This window comes from Maylandia zebra, linkage group LG7 (genome assembly GCF_041146795.1).
Source record: "Maylandia zebra isolate NMK-2024a linkage group LG7, Mzebra_GT3a, whole genome shotgun sequence".
Taxonomy (NCBI): Eukaryota; Metazoa; Chordata; class Actinopteri; order Cichliformes; family Cichlidae; genus Maylandia; species Maylandia zebra.
In genome coordinates, this window is record NC_135173.1 from 61,465,231 (window position 1) to 61,476,873 (window position 11,643).

Genomic DNA, 11,643 nt, shown 5'->3' on the forward strand with positions numbered 1-11,643 from the left:
TATACAAAGAACATTTCTCTTAAAAGTAATGCAGCACGTTGATTAATTACTCCCAGGAAAAAGACATTCGTTAAACTACCTTTATAACTACTCGTTACATTACTTCAATCTTACTCTGTATAATGATCTTAAACACACTGTCTCATAATTACCAATTAAGAATATAAACCTACAAACTACAGCCCCACACACCAACACAAATCCCTAGTACAGCTGGTACAGCGTCCACATCACTACAGCCGCAGCACCAACCCGTCTGTTGATCCCCCCTCCCATTAACTCATGAACAAGACCCCGAGATTCTCCTGCACTGGGGGCAGGAATTCATCCCAAACCTGGAGCGGGAAGTCCACCCTTTTCCAGTGAAGGACCATGGCCTCAGGTTTGGAGGCGCTGATTCTTATTCTGACCGCTTCACATTTTGCCGTGAACCGTTTTAGTGCGAGCTAGAGGCGATCACCCGATGAAGGCAACAGAGCTGTGTCATCTGCGAAAAGCAGAGATGACCACCCAAGTGAGAGCCTTCCAGCACTTGACTACGCCTAGAAATTCTCTCCATAAAAATTCCGGCCATGCAGCCCAATTTCAACACTGTTAACAGGAAAAGGCAGAACCAGGCTTGGGGTGGGGCAGCCATCTGCTGCAAATGGGTGAGGGGAGGGAGACGAAGCAAAAGTCACATTGAAGAAATCCAGAGATTAATAATGATTAATCATTAAATGTGTGGTGTATAAACGCATTGTAGAAAAAAAGGTGAGTGAAGTAAAAAGATGAATCATGGGAAACGGCCAGTAGCCTAGCAGCACAACTAAGAGATGATTCAGGCTTACATAATCCAGCCCTAAATATATGGTTTATCAGAAAGAACATTTTTAAGCTTAATCTTAAAAGTATAGAAGTCGTCTGTCACCTGAATCCAAACTTGGAAGCTGGTCTTACAGAAGACTTCAGCCTTCCAGTATCCTAGGAATCACAAAATTCTGTACTGTGAGGTTTTAAGATGGAGCCTGGTTACTCAGGACCGATTTTAAATTTGATTCTGGATTTAACAGGGAGCCACTGAAGAGAAGTCGATATGGGAGAAACATGCTCCTTTCAGTGTTTTTACTATAGTATTTTGGATCAACTGAAGGCTTTTCAGGGAGTTTTTAGGACATCCTGATAATAACAAATTACAATAGTCCAGGATAGATGTAATAAATGCAGGAATTTTTTTTTCAGAATCACTTAAGACTCAATGTTTCTAATTTTAGAGATACTGTGAACGTACAAAACAAGCAGTGTTACATACAGTAAAAGGAGTATTGAACACGTCACCAATTTTCATTATGACAGTTCTCACCAACAAAGGCTCTTTATCAAGTATTAATTACATTTCAGTAAGCGTGTTCAATACTTTTCCCTGTGTAATTTGTCATTATTAGACATAATTTATGGACATTTTTGGTGTGATTACTTTGCATGTGTAGACGTGTTTTGATGCGTTCAATACTTCTTTTACCTGTTGTATTTGTATTTGTAATATGTGTATCAAAGGACACATCCTGTTCAAAACTGACTTCCAGGATTCCTCACAGTGCTACTGAAGGCCATCCAGGGTAAGTATCTAGTTAGACACCATGTTTCTAGGATTTTTAGGACCAGGTACCATCTGAATTTAGAAGCAGAGAATTAGAAGTGATTATTAGTGGTAAGACTACAAAGCTGAAGGGATTAGGAACAACAGAAATCAGCCACAAAGTGGTAGACCCTTTAAAAATGGGGTCAGCAGATGCTGAAGTGCATAGTGTGCAGAGGTAACCAACTTTCCATAGTCACTACAGATGAACTCGAGAACAGTTCATAAAGTGCTTTATTAAATGGTTTCCATGAACAAGTAGCTGAATCCAAGCCATACGTCACCAAACATATTGCAAACAAGTGTCGGATGCAGTAAATGGACTGATTCTTATATATTGCTATTCCCGGCGTACTCAAAGCACTCTATACAACATGCCACATACACCAGTACTGTCTTCTGTGCTGTTAAGTGCTTACTGACTATCATTCACACTCTGATAGATGCATCGGAGAGCAACTTGGGGTTAATATCTTGCCCAAGGATATTTGGCATGCAAAATAGGGGGAGACAGGGATCGAACAACCAATCAGTTGATGACCTGCTCTATCTCCTGAGCTACAGCCACCCCAAAGTGTAAAGCATACCACGACTGGACTCTAGATCAGTGAGAGACATTATCCCTGGAGTGAAAAATCATGCTTCTAAGTCTGTCAATCTGATCTGAGTCTGGGTTTGGCAGTCGCCAGGAGAACAGTACTTGTCTGCTGCATAGTGCCAAATGTAAAGTTTGGTGGAGGGGGGATTATTTAGTGTTTTTTTCCCCTTTCCTTTTCAGTGGTTCCACTGAAAGGAACTCTTAATGATTCAACATGCTAAGACACTTTGTTAGAACCGTTTGGAAATGGCCACTTCCTGTTCCAACATGCCTGTGCACCAGTGCACAAAGCAACGCCCATAAGACATGGTTCAACAAGTTAGATGTGGAAGGACTTTTGACTGACCTCAACCCAACAGAACACCTTTGGGATGAGTTAAAGTGGAGACTGTAAGCCAGATCTTCATTAGTGTCTGACATCGCAAATATACTTCAGGAAAAACTGTCAACAGTTCCCATAAATACATGGTTGAAACTTTTGTAAAGTCTTCCCAGAAGAGTTGAACCTGCAACACCTACATACGCATTCCAACCAAGTTACCATATTCCCTGCAAATATTAGCAACAGTGCGGTAAAATATAATGCAGATGGCACTGTATGTGTACAAGGTGAGCTGGAAAATGGTAAGCTTAATCATTTTTTGTAATTGTTTGATTTGAAAAAAAAAATCAAACAATCTTGGATTCCATTTTGCCAAGTCAAGTTGATAACCTGTTAAAGGCAGTTTGGTGTCTGCACATCTTGCAGCTTAAGCCTTAAATTCTCTTTTTCGTTTATTGTGGCTGAAATATCTGGATTTGTCGATTAGGTGATAAATTGTAATCTTTGGCTCTCTTCCACAGCGTGTCTTTTGTCCTGTCTTCCTTCTCTCACCCCAGCTGGTTGCAGCAGCTGGCTGTCCCTCCCTGAGCCTGGTTCTGCTGGAGGTTTCTTCCTGTTAAAAGGGAGTTTTTTTCCCCACTGTCACAAAGTGCATGCTCATATGGGGTCATATGAATGTTGGGTTTTTCCAACATTTGTATTATTGTGAGGTCTACCTTACAAAAAGTGGCAGTTAATTCTTCCTTAACTAGGTTCATTAACAAAAACAGGATAACTGATAACAGAATAGCTGATCAGTATATATAGTAGTTATATAATGTGTTACAATCGGCCCAGTTGCTGGCACAAAACGGGAGGTCCTAGAAGCAGACAGAGTGAACTCAGCAATGATTACACAAGTGATTTATTTATTGATGGCAGTGAATAACGACACCTAAACCCTCAACCTAATCTGGTGACAACTATTTACAAGAATCTATGTTCAAAGGGGAATGTGCAGGGCTCCAGGAAGTTTCTCTGGAAACACTGGGGATGTGGGGAAAGCACAAAGGACAGGTTTTTCCAAGGCGGGGAGCACAGAGTCTCTAGGATACAGGGAGAGCAGAGTAAGTGAAGGAAACAAAGGCAGGGAGACCGAAGAGTTAATTAGTAGGTGTTGCTGCTTACTCGTGCTGATCCGAGTGAGTGGTTTTGTGACAGGGAAAGAAGTCCGACCTGTGAGTCCAGTACATTGAAGCAGACGGCAGGCAGAGAGAGTGAAGGTAATCAGTCAAGACTGAGCGGGATCGGTGGCAAATGATGAGGGTTCCCAGCTGCAGGCTGCCAATGGAGTGAGTATTGAAGCAAGCTGTGAGCACAAGGAGAACACAGGTAAGGCCAACGTTGAGACACAGAGATAAGCAGCCTGTTATCACCGTGAGTAGCCAGAGGTGTGGACTCGAGTCAGACTCGAGTCATTAATTTTATGACTTTAGACTTGACTTGAAAAAATGTTCTAAGACTTGTGACTTGACTTGGACTTGAACCGGTTTACTTGAAAAGACTTGATATTTTACCCAAAATATAAAATTTAACATGCATATTATATAGAGATTGAAAATGTGACGTCATTCACGGGTAGAACCGCAAAGGATTCTGGGAACTCGTGGCAAGCGGTACTAGCGCACGCAGGCTTTCAATTAAAATCAGTTATACAGCGATAAAAAGAAACACAAAAATGTCAAGAAGCTGTTGTATTATTAACTGCAATAGCCGGTCGCATAACAGCCACGGGAAGCCGACGGGTAAAGAGATCGGTTGTTATCGGATTACGTCGTTGAAGAGAAATTGTTCAAGCCATGTTTCCGAAGTAACAAAGACGCGACGGATGGCCTGGATTGCAGCCATTCAAAGATCAAATATAACGTCCCAGAACACTCCAGCTCACAGGTTAGTCTGCTCCAAGCATTTCCACGAAGGTCAGTATTTTTTAGTAGTTAATACGTCATTTTCATAACATAATTAGTGATATAGGTTACAAGCAAGTCTGGCGCTGAACAGAAATTGTCGCGCTATGCTCCTTTATTTATTGTGCATAAATAGTGAATTGTCCTGACACAATATTGCGTTTCGCTTCTGTTATTATGGTACATTAACAAAAACATATACTTTTATTCACAGGATAAAACAGGTTTTTTGTATCACATAACTATTTTAGGAACAATTTGGTTTTTCGTTCTTACAAACACATTTATTTTGAACTTGCCCAACGTTCTCAGTTTTTCAATGCTCAACATTTTCAATTTTGTCCACATGCTGGACAGAATGTAACTGTGTGCTTTCTGCAGATGTACTTCTTGCATTTCTCACAGAAAGTGCTTGTTTTCAAACAGGAACCTTCCTAACTAAGATTTAAAACAAAAGATTTCTACGTCTCCTCCAGTCTCACAAACAGATGACAAACCAAGCAACACACCTGAGTCACTGACTTTCTTAAATCCACTCACTCTCACTGGCTGTTTATTACTAATCACTGTGTAACTGCTGTGAATTCACAGTAACTGCCATCTCCTTACAAATCTTCATTAGATTAACCACACTTATACAGACTGTATATAACTCCAGCCATGTTGATGGATTGCCTGTATTGGCTGGAAATATTAATTTCCAGGGAAAGAACACAGGCAGACGATGCCTACAGGATGTGATGTGACAACACTAATGAAATATTGATGTGTCATATTTGTCCAAGGTGTATTTCATTGTTATGGAAAAAGAGAATATCAAAATCATGATGACCAATTGGAGTGGTGATTTCTATGACTTTGTGTATATAATTTGGGATTTTGAACAAATGTAGGCCAATAAGGAATATATGATATCATTTCATTCTTTTCAATGGTTTATTTGCATGACGCACAAACAGACACAATTGAAAGGTACAAATGTGCATGACACGAATTCAAACGTGGTGCAGATGTGTGTCACAGGTTGATCTGGCTGTGGGCTGTGGCACTTGGCCAGAGGTGGCGCTGGTTGACTCGAGTCCATGTTAGTGCACAAAGTAAACTGCTCGCTTTAGTTGTGAAGCAAAAACGCTGAATTCGGAGACATAAACCGTGCGAGGGGAACGATAACGACGACAAGAGTCTCCCGATCGTTTACTCTTGCTGTCCTGTGAACAACAACGGCGTGGTGTTACTTGTTTGCTGTTTTCGCGATCGCGTCGCGCATGAGGATATCACCAGGTAAACTCGCCACATTTTTAAACATTTTGTTGTTCAACAGCATCAAGACTGACGGAGTGTGTTTGAGACAACCTCACAAGTGTCACAGGTGACACATTTGGCGTTTTTTTTTTTTGTTTTTTTTTGCTGGTTTGTCGGTAGCAGCTCCTGAAACGCAAGACTGCCACACATCTGTTCGACCATCGCCAGTTGATCTGGAACACCGGTCCTACAACCGCATCCAAGAATAACATGCAGCTTATCTCAGAACTGTCGGTGAAAATTATTCTTGGAGCTAGGTTTAATTGAGCTGCATTTTAAAGAGGTGCAATTTCACAATTTGTGTATATTTTCTAAGTTCACTATTTTGTCATGTGTTGAGAAAAACACAGATTTTAAAATTACATGGTCTAATATTTACATTTAGCATAACTGCAACATTATTTTTTCGTGTTTTTTTTTTTTTTTTTTTTTTTTTAAAGACTCGAAAGGACTTGAAATTCAAAGTTTCAGACTTGTGACTTGACTCGGACTTTTACACCAGTGACTTGAGACTCGACTCTGACTTGCCTGACATTACTTGAGACTTGAGGATAAAGACTTGAGACTTGCAAAACAATGACTTGGTCCCACCTCTGTGAGTAGCTGACGGATTGGTGAAGGAGAGTAGTAGTGATGGCCCGCTTGAAGCTGACGCTCCGGAGCGTGTGTCGAAAAAAACAACACACTGGTTCAGAAGCACTGTGTCGAGGCTTGCTTCGTTTGGCAAAAGTCACGTGACCAGTGACGTCCGAAGCTTCATTACGCACGTAACTGCTTCGGTACCTGATTCAAACAGATATAAGGAAGTGAATCATCCACGGGATTCGTGGAGTGTGTTGATGGTGACAGATAGCGACGAGGTGATCATTCCACTGACAGATATGGAGCCAGCGAGGAAGAGAGGACGTTCTGGCGTGTGGGAATATTTTGAGTTGATTTTGCTCAATTCATTTTATCTGCCGAAGTGAAAAACTTGAAATGTCCAAAATCATGTTTTCATAATGTAAATATCATTACAGCATATGACTTTAGGAACACTTCCATGTGAATTAAAGCTGATGAAGACTACAAAAATGTATTTGACACTATACGTACATGACATTGCTACACAGTTTAGAAAATCATTTTGTTTATTGTTTTTAGGTGATAGTCTGCAGGACCCAGGAATACCTGCATATCTACCAACTTGCAGTGTAGTTCCTGCACTCCACAGCCTCTTCTGTTCCATGCAAGTGGATTTTCTTCAGGGCAGGAGAAACTATTTCTAAGAAAAGAAACAGACTCAGCCAGCGCACAGTAACACTAATCCTCTTGTTAACTGTAAATAACAAAAGGGCTACCTTACATTGATCATGTTTTTACTTTGCAAGTTCTTGATTAGGGGTGGGTTTTGATTATCGCCTTTCTGATTACAATCCATGCTAAATTGAATAAAGTGATATTGATTCATTAAAATCCCGTGTCGATTTGTAAATTAACGTTATTATGCCTGAAACGCCAGCATCTCAGGTTAAACCTCACAACATGTCGTCAAACACCATGCAGCTAAAACAGTAACTGGGAGCAGGTTTACGGATTCTGCATACAAACGTGAACACAGAGCGCGGACCCGACGCGTCAGAGTCAGATTTTGATGTGTCGTCAGGTCCGCGCTGTGTTTGCCTCTTTTTTTTTCGCTGGCTTCTGCAGCTGCAGGTTTCATAACTCTCTGTTTACATCTCTAATTAAGTCTCACATGTGTCAGCTTTCTTTTAATAGATACGAAATTATGGATATATACTGTTAAATGATCAGAATTGTAATATTTCTGACTGAGGCAAAACTTTCCAGATTCCAATCAAATTGAATCGGATCCTGTATCGAATCAAAATGATTCTACAAATCAGTGACGATGCAGCCCTACTCAGCTTCCTAAGCATTTTCCCTTTCCAGTTCACAATCAATCCCACCCCTAGGTCAAAAATATGTATAGGACAATTGGCCTAATCTAATATTTTGTATGAACCTGTCCAGCTGTCCAGTGATTAAACGACAAGTAGATGGAGGCAGGACTTCACAGCAGGGGCATACTCCATAATGTGCTGTGCATTATCATATGTATATTATATATATTGCTCACTTATTGTATTTACCAACATCAAGGAGTTATGAGCAAAGAAAGGCCACCATAGTGCATGTTTAAATAGGGAAAGTTTATTGATCAAAATGTATTACGCAAATACGCATTACATTTTTTTCAGCCCCCCAATCGAGAAAACAAAACCAATTACATGTTCAAAGCAACGGAACGGTGGCCCAATATCAGAGAGAACTCCACTCTTGAGTGAGCAGTGATAATTGAGCAGTCCGTTTTATTTTGCAGATTCAAGCTGCTCTTCAAAATTTTCACCACCAGATGTCACCGGAGAGGACTGTGTTGAAAAGCTTCGAGTAATGAACCGTTTTTCAATACAAGCTTCAGTGCTTCGGAAAGCTTCATTTGGCCATCACTAGAGAGTAGACCAGGCCGGGTTTAAATGCAGCCTCCACATTGCAGCTGATTAGTCCCAGGTGCGGGAGATTGCCTGACTCCGCCTCAGGGAGGACCCCGGAAGACAGCTGCCAGCCCCGTTGCCACAACCACTGCAGCACTTAATGAAATGCCAGAGCAATTTCCTAAAATTTTGATATTTAATACTGAAGGATGAAGGGAAATCAATTTAGTAACAGTGTTACTTAGCTGATGGTGAGAGTCAAGTGCAAGAAGAATGTTCTTCACAATTGAGTTTGAGTTTTTGACAGCAGTGTAAAATGATCATTTGATTAATTGTTCAAAATGGAAATATGAACATGAGTAAAATTCCACATCAGGACAGCAGTATCAGCAGAAAAATGGAGATACCTGGAATAGCTGTAGTTTAGCTGAATTTGTGAGCCTTTGAGCAGAGACGTCCAGTTTAAACACTTTGAAGTTCTGGTAGGTTGTCATCTTCACAGCTGAACTCACTTCCTAAATGATAGAGTTGATTAGCTCAATTCAATTTAATTCACTTTTATTTATACAGCGCCAAATCACAACAACAGTTGCTTTATATTGTAAGGTAGATCCTATAATAAAATTCAGCTGTGCTCTCCGGAGTCTGTGATTGAGGTAAATGGTAAATGAGCGAAACGAGCGTTTCTTTGTGTGCAGACCCTCTGGACTGTTTTCCCTGGTGTTCCCTGAGTGACAAGTGTTTGCGTGGATTCGTGTTTGGAGAGAGATGAGAGTGTTCACCTGGATTTCCCCCGGAGCCCTGCCCCTCTCACCTTTTGTAGATAGCACTGCCCCGCACCTTTTGTATATGCATTCATTGGATATTGTTCATTAATAAATTCTCTTGTGTGCATCAATCCCCGGAGTCCAGCGCGTGAGTCCACCTTGTACACCGTGACATTGACATTCTGCTGGTACATACCGAGGGAACAAGCTATATGATCAGAAAGTTACTGGAATTAACCCAAAGATAATCTGGTTCAAAATTGATCAGTATCCCCTTCAAGACTGTCACTTTTGCTTTCCAGCATGGTTACATTTTGGGGTGTTTTTTTTTTTTTTTTTTTTTTTTCTTTCTTTCTTTCTTTTTTTTGCCTCTGCAATGATCTCAGCAACCTTTAAACTTGATTTTCAATTTGGAGAAATTAACAAATTTGCATGGAGACAAATTTTCAGAAGTAGGGCAGGTGGTGAAGAAGATTGAGTTGGTGTAGTCAAAAACCCATCTTTTCAATTTCCTGTATAGTGGTAGACAATGGCTTGCCGTTATTCTCAGGTTATAAAGACACCAGAACATTAAAACTCCAGTTTTCCCTGGAACCTGCTGATAGATGAGATCTTGAATTTAAGTATATTTTTATTTATTTTTTGCAGTTGTCAAATCTTTGATTATAACTCATATTCTCTACCATTATGCACAGAGTTCACATTCAATCATGTTTAATTAAGGTGTGTAGCCATGTAATGTCATTTTTTAAAGAAATAGGTATATAAAAATAACTTCTCAGTAAAAACTAAAATTACGATATACACCATTTTAAGTGATTACAATTGACAATATTAGATATTAATTAATATTATCATTATTCTTTATAATGTTGTAGTGCGTCATTATATCACAGATAATTTTGGTATGGCGTAATACAATATGTGGCTTTAAACCAGGGGTGTCAAACTGATTTTACATCGTGCGTGGCGCACGATGTAAAATCAGCCCACTTTGATCTTAAGCGGACCGGACCAAGGACACTCGGGATCCCGTTTCTGTCAGTGTAAAGAAGTTGCATATTTAACTGTTTTTCTGTATGAAAAAAGCTGCTGTCAGCACAACTATTTGGACTTAAAATGTAAGAATTAAATGTGTTAATAAATTACAGAAAAAGTTCTGGTTGCTCAACTTTTTTTCAAGATTAACTTAGATTTTTATAGTAGAAAGTAAAAATAAATAAACTTTTCTGTTTTTCACAAAGTTACAGAGGTTTTATTAGAGATATAGCTAAGCGTTTTATAATTTGTCAGGTTTTGTGAAAGTTGAAAAAGCAGCGGTCGACAACACTACACAACGGTGCGTGACAAGCAAGCGAAAGAAAGCAGAGATTTTTGATGGGAAGGCGGTCCCGAAGCACACTGAGAGATAGAGCTGTCCAGGCAGTTTCGATTAAAAGTAAGAAGGAATTCATCACATTTTTTTCAAAAGTGAAGTGTAGTTTAGGTCTTCTTTTGCTGCTGGTTCACAGAATTTTGGTCAGAGTGACGGAATCCCCATTTTCGGTGAGATGTCGACTTTAACACGTGACGGCATGTCCGGACCCGCGTTTTCTGTTTACATCCCTTTGCGGTATCTGTTTACCCACTCTTTTAGCTTGCATTTAAATCCAGCGCTCCTCCGTTTACGTGGTGTGACGTCTGCCCCCTTCCTTTTTTCACATAATGGTAGAGTCTGACTTTGCAAGTTTGCATTTGATTGGCTGCATGGCGTGCCCATCAAAATAAAGCCAAACTCCTGCCTGCATACATTCTCAGAAGGGCCAACTGCCTTCTGCTGCCCAGCACACCACACACAGCTCTCCTTCCTTCTCCTCTGGGACTCAAGGTGCTGCTTAAATAGGGAAGACATGATTAGAGTGTTGACTGTCGGGCAGCCTCCCCCTGAACCCACTGCCCTGACCCTCCTCCTCCGCAGAGCTAAAAACCACACACTGACATAGAAATGTTTCTTAACATTTACATTTTATCAGCGATTAACAACAATAGTAAGAATGCAGCAGTTACTGTAAAGCTGGCAGCAGCTCACTAAAATTGTGTTGCACATCAGGAGATTTTACCCTGCTAGAATTTCTGGAACAGCTGTGAATTACTGTGAATAAGTCGGCCATCTACCAAACATAAGGTCAGCGGTTTGATCCTCTGCTTCTCCAGTATATATTGAAGTGTTCATGGGGAAAGACAGAACACCAATTTACCCCCCTGTGTATACGTCAGAGTTTGAAGGTGCAGGTGATGAATTAGAAAAAAAAAGAAGCCTTAAAGTGTAAAGACTAAAATACCGTATGAATTTGTGTGTGAATGGATGACTTTATCTTTATCTCAGTTCAGTAAAACTTCAAAAGACTACTCGTCCATTTATTTAAAATAGATTTCAAGAGTACTGTGTCTCTTATAGTATGTTTAAATTATTTAATAACAACACTAACGGGCAAATCAGGAAGGTGCATTGTTGGGGTGGCTGTAGCTCAGGAGGTAGCGCAGGTTGTCTGGCTAATCAAAAGGGTAGTAGTTCAATTCCTGGCTGCTCCATTCTGCATGCCAAATATCCTTGGGCAAGATACTAACCCCGATGCA